Source organism: Trachymyrmex cornetzi, unplaced genomic scaffold (assembly GCF_001594075.2).
Source record: "Trachymyrmex cornetzi isolate Tcor2-1 unplaced genomic scaffold, Tcor1.1 scaffold299, whole genome shotgun sequence".
Lineage (NCBI taxonomy): Eukaryota > Metazoa > Arthropoda > Insecta > Hymenoptera > Formicidae > Trachymyrmex > Trachymyrmex cornetzi.
The window spans coordinates 1,803,383-1,817,417 of record NW_017297680.1 but is presented as its reverse complement, the minus strand read 5'-3'; the positions used below and the strand labels follow the sequence as shown (position 1 = coordinate 1,817,417).

General features: G+C 36.3%; 2 protein-coding genes across 2 annotated transcripts in view; both read right to left on the bottom strand.

Annotated features, from left to right (window-relative positions):
• Positions 1-272, bottom strand: part of LOC108762452 (uncharacterized) — a 39,024-nt gene extending 38,752 nt beyond the window's left edge. Inside the window, exon 1 of the transcript XR_001940169.1 lies at positions 119-272. The gene's annotated coding sequence lies outside the window, so the exon portion shown is untranslated. The remainder of the gene's footprint in view (positions 1-118) is intronic.
• Positions 1-14,035, bottom strand: part of LOC108762451 (ras-related protein Rab-37) — an 88,604-nt gene that overhangs the window by 45,782 nt on the left and 28,787 nt on the right. The window lies entirely within an intron of this gene.

Genomic DNA, 14,035 nt, shown 5'->3' with positions numbered 1-14,035 from the left:
GTATGACTATAAAATGAAATTATATCACATATATTATATATGTAATAAGACACCATATTATAATAACAAACGAGAAGAAAAATCCGGGCACAACTAACACCGATTAGCCAACAAATACCTCAATACACCGACGAAAAAAAAGCGCGGGAACTCTCGATGTTGACTAATTAACGAATAAAATCTACAATTAAAGCCATCACGTGTCACTCGCGTCAAAAGAATGAAGAAGTCGAGATCCTCTTTCGTCTCGCGCGAAAGTCCGCGAGATGCCGCGGAACAGGCGCGAGTTTGGGAACTGCCGACTTCGACAGTTCGGGGAAACTGTCGGCGCTGTGTGCGATGGGGGGTTTCCTACCCCCCCTCTATAGCGCGCGCCGGGCACCTGACGTCCCTCCGGGGGCAGGGGAAGGAGAGGGAGATTCCGTCTCCGCACCCGTTCCGCCGCTCACCCACGCAGGCAACAAGAGTGTCTCGGCACTCTCTGCGCTCACCAGCCAGGAACCGCTCACGTTCCCATGACGACACGCGCGCGATTCATCCCTTACCCCCCCGTTCATCCCTCTCGTCCCGTTCCAACGCACCCTCGCGAGCGCACGCGCCACCGGGCGCCTCGTGGCAACAGGTTTTGGATCCCGCGCTACGAGGTACGGCTTGCCCATATTCGCATACAGTCGGATACTGGGCTCGGGACGGACGATCGATATAGATCGACGAACCATGAGAGGTGAGAAAGACAGAGAGAACGGAGAGAACTTGGCAAGAGGAATCTCGGACCACAGCGGGTTTGCGGCGCCGCATGATCTGGATTATCGTGGCCTCATGACATGGATTTCGAGAAAATAATGTATGCCGCAATGGGAAAGGGGCTGAAGGAGATTATGATGAGATATAAAGATGAATTTTGCGGACGCAGGAAGATCCCTGGACCCTTCTATTTAAGGTGCGGTTTCGGGACGACAACTGGAATTTATTTCAGGGATAGATAGTCGAATCGCTGATATTTGGTGAGGATGCCAGTGAACTTTACGATTCTATTTTTAATCTATTTCTATCTGGCTTACTCTATGTATATTTTGCAAAAAATACAGAGAATTCTTATTATTTCTCGCATGGTGAATTTATATGCTTTCGTTATATTGTAATGCATGATGCTATCGAATTAATAATAAAAAAAGCTCTAACATATTAAACGATACATTGTTGAAATTATTAAAAAATTAGACCACTGTAAAAATTCGGAAAAAACGATTTTAAGAATCTCTAGTCAATGTATATACATTTTTTTTTAATAAATGCCAATAATTATATATCTTTTGGTTGTATAAAATGTAATATTGTACAAAGATAATTGATGTAGGCAATAATAAACAATTTATTAAGACCGTGTATGTAAATACACAACAAGTAAGAGTTTAAAACCTATAACGGTCAAAGCTGGATCTTAGATACTTAAATAATTTCTATGTGAATTTATATATTAAATATGTAGTTATTTAAACTGCGCGTCGAATTGTTTTTTCGGACTATAAACGCAAAATTAAACTACTATATAATAATATTACAAATTAAATTAGCAAGTAATTTAATAATTTGATGTTCGAATAATTAATATAAGACAATTAATATATAAGTTTTTGATTCCACACAAAACATAAAGATTTTATTTTCTAGTTTCCAAATAAAAATCCTAAAATTGATTCATTATACTGATCTAATATACTTCAACATATAGGTTTCTATCTATCCTAAAATAGTCTCGAAAAAAGATGTTCGTTCAAAAAAAAAGAACTGTGCAAAATTAATTATTCAGATTTTTCTCATATCTGTTCAAACTGAGCAAGGCGAGAAAAATGCAATGTGACTGAGAATAATCTTCAAAAATTCCCGAATGTTTTATCGAAAGAATTATCGACATCTTGACTTTAGACATTAAGAGGAAACAGCAGGAAAAAAATATCCGAGTGCTTGCACCCTACAGTCATTTCGACGATGCTCGATAGGCGGTCAGCGATTTTCTTCAGAACAAGGAAGTGCTCTTGAAGGGTGACCAGAAAGTGGCAGGTACGAGGGGAGAACTCCTTTGATCGATTCTACACGTCATCGCTATGCGATAGCTTAGGTTTCGACCTTGCGATCATTGCGTACTTGAAAGCTCGCACGCACGTTCCTCCATCGATCTTCGTGGAATCGCGGTTTATTGGTTCTCACGGGAGATTACGCGTGTTGCATAGCACGAGGATTAATGTATTATCTACAACCGTAAATCCATAATTAAAGAGAAATTAGTTAGGTATTAATTTATTCTCTAATAAGAACATTGCGATTTGTTGAAAAGAATATATCGACAAATAATTGTGAAACAATTAAAAGCACTTGTATTATTTTAATAACGATACGGAGCAATAATGTGTACGACAAAATATGTCAAATAATAATAAAAAAGAAAAATGTGTCTCTTTTTTTGCATTATATTCGCGTATTTTATCCAGCAATTTCGTGGATAATATATCCTAAAATATCATGAGATAAATCACCACGTAGGAATGAATCATGATTCTTTAGATAACTTTTTTCGCGTTTTTAGACACACCTGAGATACTTTTTCTTCGTCGGACTTTTTGCAAAGTTTTACGAACCACCTGGTACACTACTAGCTTGTGTAATACCTTCTGTGATTAGAACTAGAGTACTATTTTATATATAAAGATAACGCGCAATTTTCTACAGATTTTCTACCGATTTTCTGAAAGATGCCTAAATTGTCATCGATATATTTGTAACGATTTTATTAGCATTCAGCGTTTTTAACAACGGAAAATTTCTTTACTAATAATTATATAAATTAGAGAATAATATTATTTTTTATCTTTTTTAAGGAAAATTACTAACTTAAGACGAATGATTTCTTTATAAATCAAAATTTCTTCACAAATCAAAGATAAAGATAATTATTTCAGATATACTGTTAGAAAAAATGTGTGAAATTTAACATAAACCGCAATATCGCAAACGGTCCATTCAAATTTTTGTGTTAATTTTATACAAAATAAATATATTATAAGGTAATACAAACATTATGTAAGAGAATAAATACAAAAAAAGGAATTATCGACAATTTGTAAAAAAAACCGTGGAAGCATTTTTTTTTCAGAAAATTAACATTCATAAATGGTAAATTAACGTGTATTTCATTCATTTGTCTTAGAATTTACGTTTTAAAACACATTATTTTTATGTTGCTTGTTCATTTACTCGTTAATCATGTTATTTTGATACTGAAAAACGTTGAATATCAATTTTACACAAAACCTTTAAATAACATAATCACATTATGTTAAATTAACACTCAAATATGTTAAAAAATTTAACACAAACTGTTAATACAGAATGTAAGTGGACCGTTTCCAACACACACACACAATTTTTTTACTGTGTATAATTAATTTGTTAATGACAATTCAAATAACACATTTTAATTAAAAGATTTTTCACGTACATGACAATACACGTGAAAAATCTTAATATAACAAAAAAAAAGTGCGCGATTTTTGGTACGGTATTTATGAAACCTCAATCATTAAACCTCAATTAACGTCAAAGTAGGTGATTGGCTGTATCATTGAAGAGATCGATATAGTCTATTAGTATGTCAAAGCACAAAACAAAGAAAAAATCGCCTTTCATCCATTGACGTTTTTCCCCGACATCCGTAGGGAACGCAGGATGCGAACAAATTGGCCCGAATCTTTCTCTGTGGAAATCATTTCTATGACTTCCCTCATTTCAGGAGCAAAAAAGGCCACTCGTGACTCGTTTCTTTTCAGCGATATCCGAAGCGATTTATATATAATTTCCGATGTTGCTATTTCTGCGCTTGGAAAATTTATGTGTCTGATCTTTTTCTCTCGCTCTTTTTCATTCTTCGACTGCTTTTCGAATAAGATTTTTGATAGGCAAATACAGTTATGGATAATGTAATTAATGTTACTCTTGTTATAATTTCTCTTATTTACAATTTTTCAGCACATTAACATCTTTCTAATATGATACCGGATTGAACATCAAACTATTAAAATTTGCTTGTCAATTTAATTTAATTTGTATTTACAGTAGTTTAATTGCGTTTATAAGTCCGAAAAACAAAATCGACGCGCAGGTCGAATGACTACAAATATGCATTTACATATATAGTATATATATAATTCACATTAAATTATTCAAAGCATTAAAAGATCTAGCTTCGAGATAGGCTTTAATATTCTTACTTGTTGCATAATTTCTCTGTTTATAATTTATCCTGAAAATATGATAGTTATGGTACAATATAATATTTTAAAGATTTTTATCATACACTTCAGTAAAATTAATCGAACTTATTACATATTTTATTGTAGTTTTATTAATGAATGAGAGAAATTTACATAAAATTCTTTGAAATACAATGTTATCCCAGGATTATCATATTTTCAGGGTAAACTCTGAGAAAGAATTCTCTCCGTGCTTTCCTCCGAAAGAAGGAAATTGCGAAAAATATTTATGAATTTTTTTCGAACATAAATATAATGCCCAAAAAGAAATGAGTCACAAAAAATCCATAAAATAATAGACTATTTCTTTTATTAATGGAATAAAAGTTCCATGTAGGTACATATCATTCTCGGCAAGCGATCGTATTTTTAATAAAAGTATGTTATTTGAATTCGATACATTTTTCGTCCGATTTGAACAATATTTGAACAGCTCTTGAGTTTTAGATATTTCATGTACGAGTTCCACGGAACGTTAATAGCCAGTTTCGTATTTCATTTAATTCGCAAATATTTTAGATTGAAATGTCATCATTTGTAAAAAAAAAACCATTTTTTTAAATTGCGACAGAGTTTCCGCCTTATTGCGACAATATTAGTCATTTTCCAAAACGCGATGTTGTTATCAAAGTATGAATTATATATGCTGTGGTATTCACAATCAATAGCTGTGTTTTCTCGTTAAATAAATGAGCTATATAGCTGGATATGAATAATAGCAATCATAATTGTACGAATGTGTACAATCTCGCTTCAATTATTACAATTCGTCATTACAATATGAGAATCATTTGAAATTATTAATATGTACATTCGGGAGGGTCTCTCTCTTTCTCTCTCTTGTGCGTAACATTTGTAATTATATGGTACAAAAGATATGTAAAATCCGCTAAGTAAAATCATATTTTACGACATTCTATAAACTAAGAAAATTACACGTAGTAGATATAAATCACTTGTATGATCATATAAAATTTTAAAGATGTCTATTAATTACGTATAATATCAAAAAACGAAATCACATCGCTGATAGAAGAATTAAATTCCATCGGGATAACTATAAATTTATTTTATCCAACGGATTACAATATACGACTGTACTAATTAAATTTTATGTATAGAAATTGTAGGTAAAGACCTTATTCACAATAGAGTTTCTTAATCCGTTTAATTAATAATATTAATACATCCGATATTAATAATTAGAGAATCGCTGTCAATCATATTTTCAATCTCAACTTGCATATAAACTGCAATTTACCTTACCGCTACAATTTTGCTTGCACTTTGCAATGCAAATCGACTCACCGCTAACACCACAGGCAATCCCTCATAAACAGGTAGAGAATGAAAATTTAGTTCCCTTTAAGTTGTAATCATGGACGTTCATATAATCCTATAAATTACATGTAAGTTTTAATATAGTATATCTAACTATCTCAAGGCGATTACCCATGCACATAGCCATCAATTGTCGCATCGTGATGACAGTGTCGACAATTATACGTCGCGTTTACGTGACATGAATTCAGTGCGTGTACTAATACAAGCTTAAGTTCAACAACTACAGCACGCAACGTCGCAAATAGCACAATAGCATGACAATGAAGCGCAGCAGGCTTGCATCGTCCTAACATTAAGCCGGCTTCAAACCGCACCAATAGAAATTACGGTTCGAATGCTTCGAGGAACCAATACTATCGGATGCCAATCTCTGTTACGCGTTCCTATCTCCTCGCCATTTCTCCTAATAGCATTCGACAATGCAAGCTTTCATTTAAGAAGCTTCCCTTACTGGCGCATCTCAATACGCAATATCGATATCAAGTATTTAGAAAGATAAATCCGTGATATTCTGCCTAAATTTATCGTTTGTATGTATATTTACTCCAGTTTTTAATTTTAGACTTCCGACTTTTATAAAAAATTATAAATATGGAAAAGAATAAATACAAAATACATTCGGAAACATAGATATAATAGAAATGCAATTATATAACTTATATAATATATAATAAATATATATAATATATAATAAATAACTTTTATAATAAATAAAATTAATTTTTTCATTTTCAATTGTCAGAAATGTAATAAGAAATAGAAAATAATTCGCTTTTCAATTTCGTTGATTCATATTTTTTAGTATCAAATTACGAAGGATACCAGGATCTAAGCTTCGAATGGAATTCGAATTGGATGTCGGATAGGAAAATTCAGTATAAAGCGTCAGAGTTGCTTATCGCAACTAAATCCATGCAATAAAATAGAAAATCAACGATGCTGAATTTGCGCTCGTTATGAGTGCAAAGTTATACGGAACTACGACGAATATATTTCATAGCTCTTGAATTTTCATGGCTGTATTAATCACGAAATTGTTATAAAACCAGTTTTATAACAAATTTCGATTGGCGAAACTCACAGTTTCGCAAATTAATGCATTTGACAACTCCTAGCTTGCCTCGGTTTTGTACATCTTGCATCAATCTACTGTACGATCACAAGATCACAATATATATATATATAAGCTGAATCACCGCTGAATATCTCTCGTTCTTTTTACTCCCATTTATTACCCGAGTAACCGTACTTCGCTTCGAATACGCCATTATACATCACGTATAATTAATACAATTAAATGCCAGTTAAAACGATCAATTCCATCGTTCAAGCGGCTTTATATGTCTTCATTCTGTGTATTTACAAATTATCTTTTCTTTCGCATCATCTTTCTTTCTCACTTTATTTAGGACGAAATTGGAAACTTTCTTTTTTATTATATTTTCATTCTCTTGTCGTTATTCTATTGTTATATACGTTTTCATTCATTAATGGAGGGATTTTTGTTGGGGGTATATATACCGTCAGGACTTTTAATATACGCATCTCTTTCTTCTCCTTTCCTTCCGACTCTTCCTTTTGTGTTATGTGTGTATAGATGTTTAAACGTACACACAACATATACACGTATACACGCACAAAAGAGAAGACGAAGTGGGCAAAGTCTACTAACGGGCGTCCCACTGCGAGGGGAACCCCGGAGGCCGGAGTTTATTAGCTCAACCCCCGGTTAGCGATGGCAGTGACGTAGTAACGCGTATAAAAAGACAAGTGTCGTCAGCTAAAAAAATTAATAAGGCATAAATACAGGAGGGTAGACCGCACGATACGTTGGCATGGCGTAATCGACACGGTAGACTGAAGGTTGTTGATTTCAACGAACGAAAGGTTAACTAAATGCCAACCGCTGCACTGGCACACAAGTCGATAAAATAATAAAACGACGATCCGAAGAAACCAGTCGTAAATGCGACGGCCTCTACTAAAATTTTCGTTTTCTACGAAGAAGAATGAGAGGTTTAGCTGATATCGCAAAAGCTGAAGGTACTTTTAATAATGAATATTATCGATATTTTTAACCAAATTCGTAGATTCGTCATCAATCACGAGCGACTCCAATCCATCACTATCAAAAAAGGTGCCCCACTGAGATCCCGTCCCCTTCCACCGCTTTAACAACATGGAACTCGGGAAACGGAAAACATATATAGGGGCGCCTCCAGCCATATAAACGAAGTGCGTTTCACTATCGCGATGGGGATAGGGGAATGAGCGGGGCCTCCTTTAGCAAGAGGAAGAGAGGAGAGAAGACGTGGGAGGGGAAGGAAGAGAGCGGCTATTTGCACACCGCGAGCGGTCAGATGACTTCGTTCATGCCACCCCTTGACGGCAGATGTCGGATGTCTCTCTGACATGGGACCGCGTCTCTCCTTTCTCGCTTGTTTTCAAAATGGCAGAAGTACAAAGTACTTAAGGGCGTGGGCCGTTCCGTCTGTTCACGCCTGACCTTTTCATCATGGGTCCAGGCGAGGGGATAGGAGCGATGGGCCTTACACATGAATCCGTAGGATCTGCCGGAGTGGGAGGAAGTCGTTTCGAAACAGTCGTCTGAACGGTCGCCTTCGGTTTGCACAATCATTTTCTTGCGGTTGTCCAAGCGCGCGATAATGAAAGGTAAACACTCGTAACGGGATTTTAAATGAGAGCTCAAGAACCGAGAAATAGAAGAGTCAAAGTCGACGAATAAGCTCGTAGAAACCAGCGGGGTTTTTAAACCAGTGTTAAAAAAAAAACGAAAGATATTTGATAAACTCAACGAGGAAAGAAAGACTGAAGAATCGTGATTATTCACGATTGACGATCCAAATATTATTCATTTATGCAACGTCGGGGAAACGAAAAAAGCTCCCGCGGGAAACAAAACCGTCCGTGACAATATCGGCCATCGGCGATGGATCAAAGTAAAATATTAACTTCGATCAAACATCGGTCGATTGGGGAAATCTGTAAACAAGAAAATTTGTATGTATTACGCGACGAAATCGCACGTCAAACAATAGAATGCGGCTCAAACAACACACGCGGCGCTAATTTAAGCCCTCTAATCGATTCGACCGTGCGGCCGCACGTGGCCGATTATTTTCGAGGGAAAACGCGCTTCGAAAACGCGCGCACAGCAACAATATCGAAAACCAATAATCAACGACAAATGTTGCCGAACACCCACCGCTACGTCGCGTCGTACCGGTCCCCTCGCCCTTGCGTGGTCCGATCTTCCAGCGATGTAGTTTACACTCGGCCTCGATTAGATTACACGGGGCAAAGCAACAGGCAGATGTGGTATTAATCCCCGACGCAATTTATCGCGCTCGCGCTGCCTGAAAGAGTAATTCGATATCGTCGACGGCGGACATCGCGCGCTCGCACCTTGGTGTTCCGTTCTCTGCGAATTCGCTATTCGCTGATAATTTATGAGAAGCTAAATGATCGGCGATTATATCGCACCGATAAGAAACGTGAGAAATGTATACACGATGCCCTCTCGGTCCGATATTGACCTTCGAGGGATAACGACGTGAGTACAATCACCTTGCCTCGGAAAAATGCGAACGCTCACGTTCCTCGAGCCGTAATCATACTACAGGTTGCCAATTAATGGTTCCAGGGTTACCACAGAAAATGAATTTTAAAATTCCCTGATTTTTCCAGCTTTTCCAGATGAAAATGGAAAATTTTCTGAGTAATAGAAAATATGTAAATTTTTACATTTAGACTCGAGGATTGTAGGAAAGCTAGTCTGTATTATTAAAAACAATGGGAAAAAAGCTTAGTAGCATAGTACAACTTTGGATGCAAATTGAAGCCAGCAAAAAATAAATTAGTTTTGGAAAAAAGAATGTAGTTATGACGAAAAAAAGGGATGAAATAAAAATACTGAATAAAATTTTAATTATTTTATTAAAATCGTTTAAAGTGCGCAAGTTTTGAACGTATTTGACTATAAACGTCAGATATAATATTTAAAAAATTATAATGATTATTTGGAATAGGAGCGGTTTCAGGGAATTGTGAGCAAATTTTGAAATACCAGACTTTTTTTACATATTCCCCAGACTTTTCCCGGTTTCCCAGGTCTGTGATAACCCTGTGTTCTATTTTAGCCAATTACGATGCAGCGAGTACAAACCAGCTGCATCGTGATTGGTTAAAATAGAACCAAGAACCGCAACCGGTAATTCGTAATGTAAGTCCGTACTTATCCACGGCTTCACGTTGAAATAAAGACGCGACACAGGTCGATATTCATGGGTTCTTATTTCAAAATCGTCTTAAGTAATGTCTTAAGATGCTAATACAGCTTTATGGCCGGTATTCATAGTCGATTCTTATTTCAAGATCGTTTTAAGTAATGTCTTAAGACATTAATGCAGCCCTCTGATTGGTTCGTGACTTCTTAAGACCGTACTTAAGACGGTTTTGAATATAAGATCTGACTATGAATACCTGCCTCTGATTGGCTTATGATAGCTTAAGACTGTACTTAAGACAGTCTTAAATATAAGAACCAACTATGAATATCGGCCGTAGACTTTGCAAACTATAACTACTATTCATTTTATGCTACAAACGTTTTGAAGCATTCTTTGATCCAATTAGTAAAATTAGTAAAATTCTTTCATCTAATTGATCAATCAAATGTTTTAAAGCATTTGTATCATTAAGTGGACAGCATTCTATGTAACATTGTCCAAAAGTGCTGCGTCAAAATTAGATATAAGTAAGACATTAATATTTGCAAAAAAACTTTTAGCCAAGACTTCCATTGCTCGAATCTGGCAAGCTATTCCTTCTTTTTTCTTTCCTTTTTATTTTCCTTTTCTCTTTTAAACGGTTTATTTCATGATAAAGTAGCAAACGAATAAATAGATCAGTTAGGAAGTTTTTTTTTTCAATATTTTGACCAAAGTAAATTGACATAAATATTGATAAGCGGTGCGGGGCTACAATGAAGCAGCAGCCGCAAAATGAGTGGAAGAAATGGAAAGAACACGAGCGAAGAGGCGGAGTGCAGCAAGAAGAATGAACGGAGAGCGAAAAGGGGGGCCCCAAGTTCGTGACCAGAATAACGTCCAAGCCTCTCTCGTACCATCGATGCATGCAAGAGCAAAAGATCCGAAACGATTCGAGCAACACGAGCACCATCCGGAGTTGGCGATTCCCGTCTGCGCAAACCGCGCGTTTGGTTACAACGATCAACGATCGCTTCTCTCACAGCGAGGCGCACCGGGAAGCCACCACGGTGAGGAGACCATCGATAAATCGCGCTTTGGGGCTATCACGTGTAGGAGAAAGCATAGATCCGCCTTGTACCGTGTGTACATTACGAGTAAAACGGATGTATAGGCGGATCTAGGATGGAAGGTAAATATTGCCCAGAAACGCGTATAAATTTGACCAAAAGCTACAAATTTGAATTCGGTAAGCTACGGATTCACCTGCAGATAATGGCAACCGTGAGAAATAGATTATTACAAACACGAAGCGAATACGAATCGGGATCCGAATGCAATTAATCGGCGAGTGAAATTTGGATACGAGGTAGACGGAGCGCTCTTTACACGGCTGTGATTAAATGCGCAGTCAATTATTCCGATCATATACGAAACATGGTTATCGTTAACGTAACGAGCACGAGCATCCTACGTTCCTCCCAGTGAATTTTCCCGCTGGGAAACAAATTCCACGGATGGTTGCTCTATACTATGTTTCAATATTCGCTTGATGAGAGTCTTTATAATCAAGCCGCAGGTCTGGAATGATTTTATTGAAGTGCCATGAGTACAGTTAATCAGTGTCCAATGTTATAATTATGCGGGACAGGCGTACGTTTTGACATGCATTTCCGACGTCTTCTCTCTCGCGTAGCGGGTTTTATATCGTTTTTGCCTGTTATAAATACGATCGCGACGCGCGTGATCGCAACGTAGAAAAGTGAGCCTCGCAGGTGCTCGCCTCAAACAGATCGGAGCGAAGTTGCGTGTAATTAAAATCTTCTTTACGGCCGTCGCCGAGCATGCGATCCAGTTTGCTCTATAATCATATTACTTCGATGTCGTAAAGCGAATCGGAAATTTCCCTTAATCTCCGAGCAGATATAACTCTCGGCCCAATATAAATCTTCATTATTGGAGAATTCAAAAAGTGAAAAAAAAAAGAAAAAGATAAAACTACGCGCATTACTGTTACTTTAAATATACATAATGTTCGTATGAGGGACCCTCATGCAAACTTAAGCATCATCATAAATAAACGTCACTAAACAAACATATTAAATAAATAGATCTTTAAATATAGACATTATATGTACAGATTTTTTTTAGCACATGAAAAATTATATGTCTACTCACAGCGCCATTTTCTATTAAAGTATTCGATGAAAAATGAGGAAACTTGAACAAATGTGTGAAATTGATATCCCCCTAAGTATACGCAGGCAATTTGATAAATATCATGGAAATCCGTACGGTTCGCCTCGGGACTTTTCTTCGCGAACGAGAAGAGGCACTTGGAGCAGGGAAAAGGAGCAGAAGGATCGAATCTGCTTCGTCACGTGGCACAGCCTAACTTGGCACTGTCGGCCCGAGTGATTTATTACTCACCTTCCCCTCGCCCCTTTAACCCTCGATATTCCGGTTGCACACAATGAAAAAGAGAGAAAGAGAAAGAAAGAGAGAGAGAGAGAGAGAGAAAGACAGAGCATGCGCTTACCTCCATCTTGCGTTTCTTAAAATTATAATGAGTTTTACTCTTACTCCCGCCTTTCACTCCTTATTTCGCGGGGAAATGTGGATTATCAAACTTAGTATTAGGCCGTAGAATTGAATTAGGTAAATTATGGGGCGTGCAAATTTCCATGCATAATTAATACACTGAAAAAAAATCTTTTCAAAGAAATATCTCTTCGCTCCTATTAAAAATAATTTTTTCTTTGGATCAATGAAAATTTCTTTGAAAATATAATATCTTATTTCTTTGAAAGTATATCTTATTTTTAAAGAAATTAGCATTAATCCAAAGAAATAATTTTTTTTAATACGAGCAAAGAGATATTTCTTTGAAATTAAGATTTTTTTTCAGTGTATTATCTATAATAATTGTATTTGCAATTTATACCGTACTTCTACATAATCTGTTTTTATCTATTTTTTACCTGTTTTATTATCTATTTTTAAAAAATATATACATTTAACTCATCGCGTAACATATTTGAAACGGTGAATGAGCTTTTCTATGATTTCAAATATCTCTGAAGTATTTCGCACAACTTTTTGCATCTGAAAGAAGGCCACTGCTTTTTTCCGTACCCAAGTTCGACTTCCTTCGGATTTCTTTTATTCATCCCTCTCCCGCAATCTCTCGATTCTCTTAGCTTTTTACCCAAGTGTTTCAATGCGGAGCAGAGCCAGCGTACGCTTTGTGTCATCTCCTCTTTCGAGTCTTGTCAAAGATCGTTCCGACATTTTCTCACATTCTCTGGCTTTATGCGCTGGTAAGCTTCAATGTGATCACGGTCCATTTTCACTCTCTGCCATCGCAAACCTCGTACAGACGCTGGGATTTTTCTATTCGATTCCATCTCTATACATTTATAATGAATTTTGCATTGAATTTTAAGAAGCGAGTGGTAAAAATGAGAAAGAAGTGGCGATGTTAATCAAAATTTTAATACGATTTGAAAAGAAATACATTAATTTTGTTTTCGCCCAAGCTAAATAATACGTAAATTATGTAAAGATAGAAGTCGTTGTTGATACAGACTCAACGAAATTCGTCAGTTATGAAATGCGAATAATCGGCACATGCAGATAGTAATTACGTAGGTAATGAAAATCTCGATAGAGCTGAATTCCAAAATCGAGCCCAATATTAATTATTTTCACATGTATGCATTCGCTAATACGTATCGATTGACATATTTTTATCAAATATTCAGTATTACCAAGACAGAGCAATTTCACAGCTATTTGAATCAAATTTTCCTAATATGATCTCGTATTTAAGTAATAACTCTCATACGCGATGCATATTGAAGATAATGTTGAGACATCGCGAGAAACACTTAATTGAGCGAGCCAGGATTAATTAACAAGACTGACGTTCAGTATGCGTAAGCGTTTAATTAGTACTATACAGACTCTTCCTCGTTGGATGGACGCTAATTAACTATAACGGTCTTTAACTTGAGTTGGAATTCGCAGTAATTAATTAGCTCTGACTGTTCCTCAATACGGATTAAATGTATACAGAAAGGGACACTCCCGTACCAATTACAGAACACATTCGACTTATCTCTCCGTCCATCTCTCTCTCTCTCTCTCTCTCTC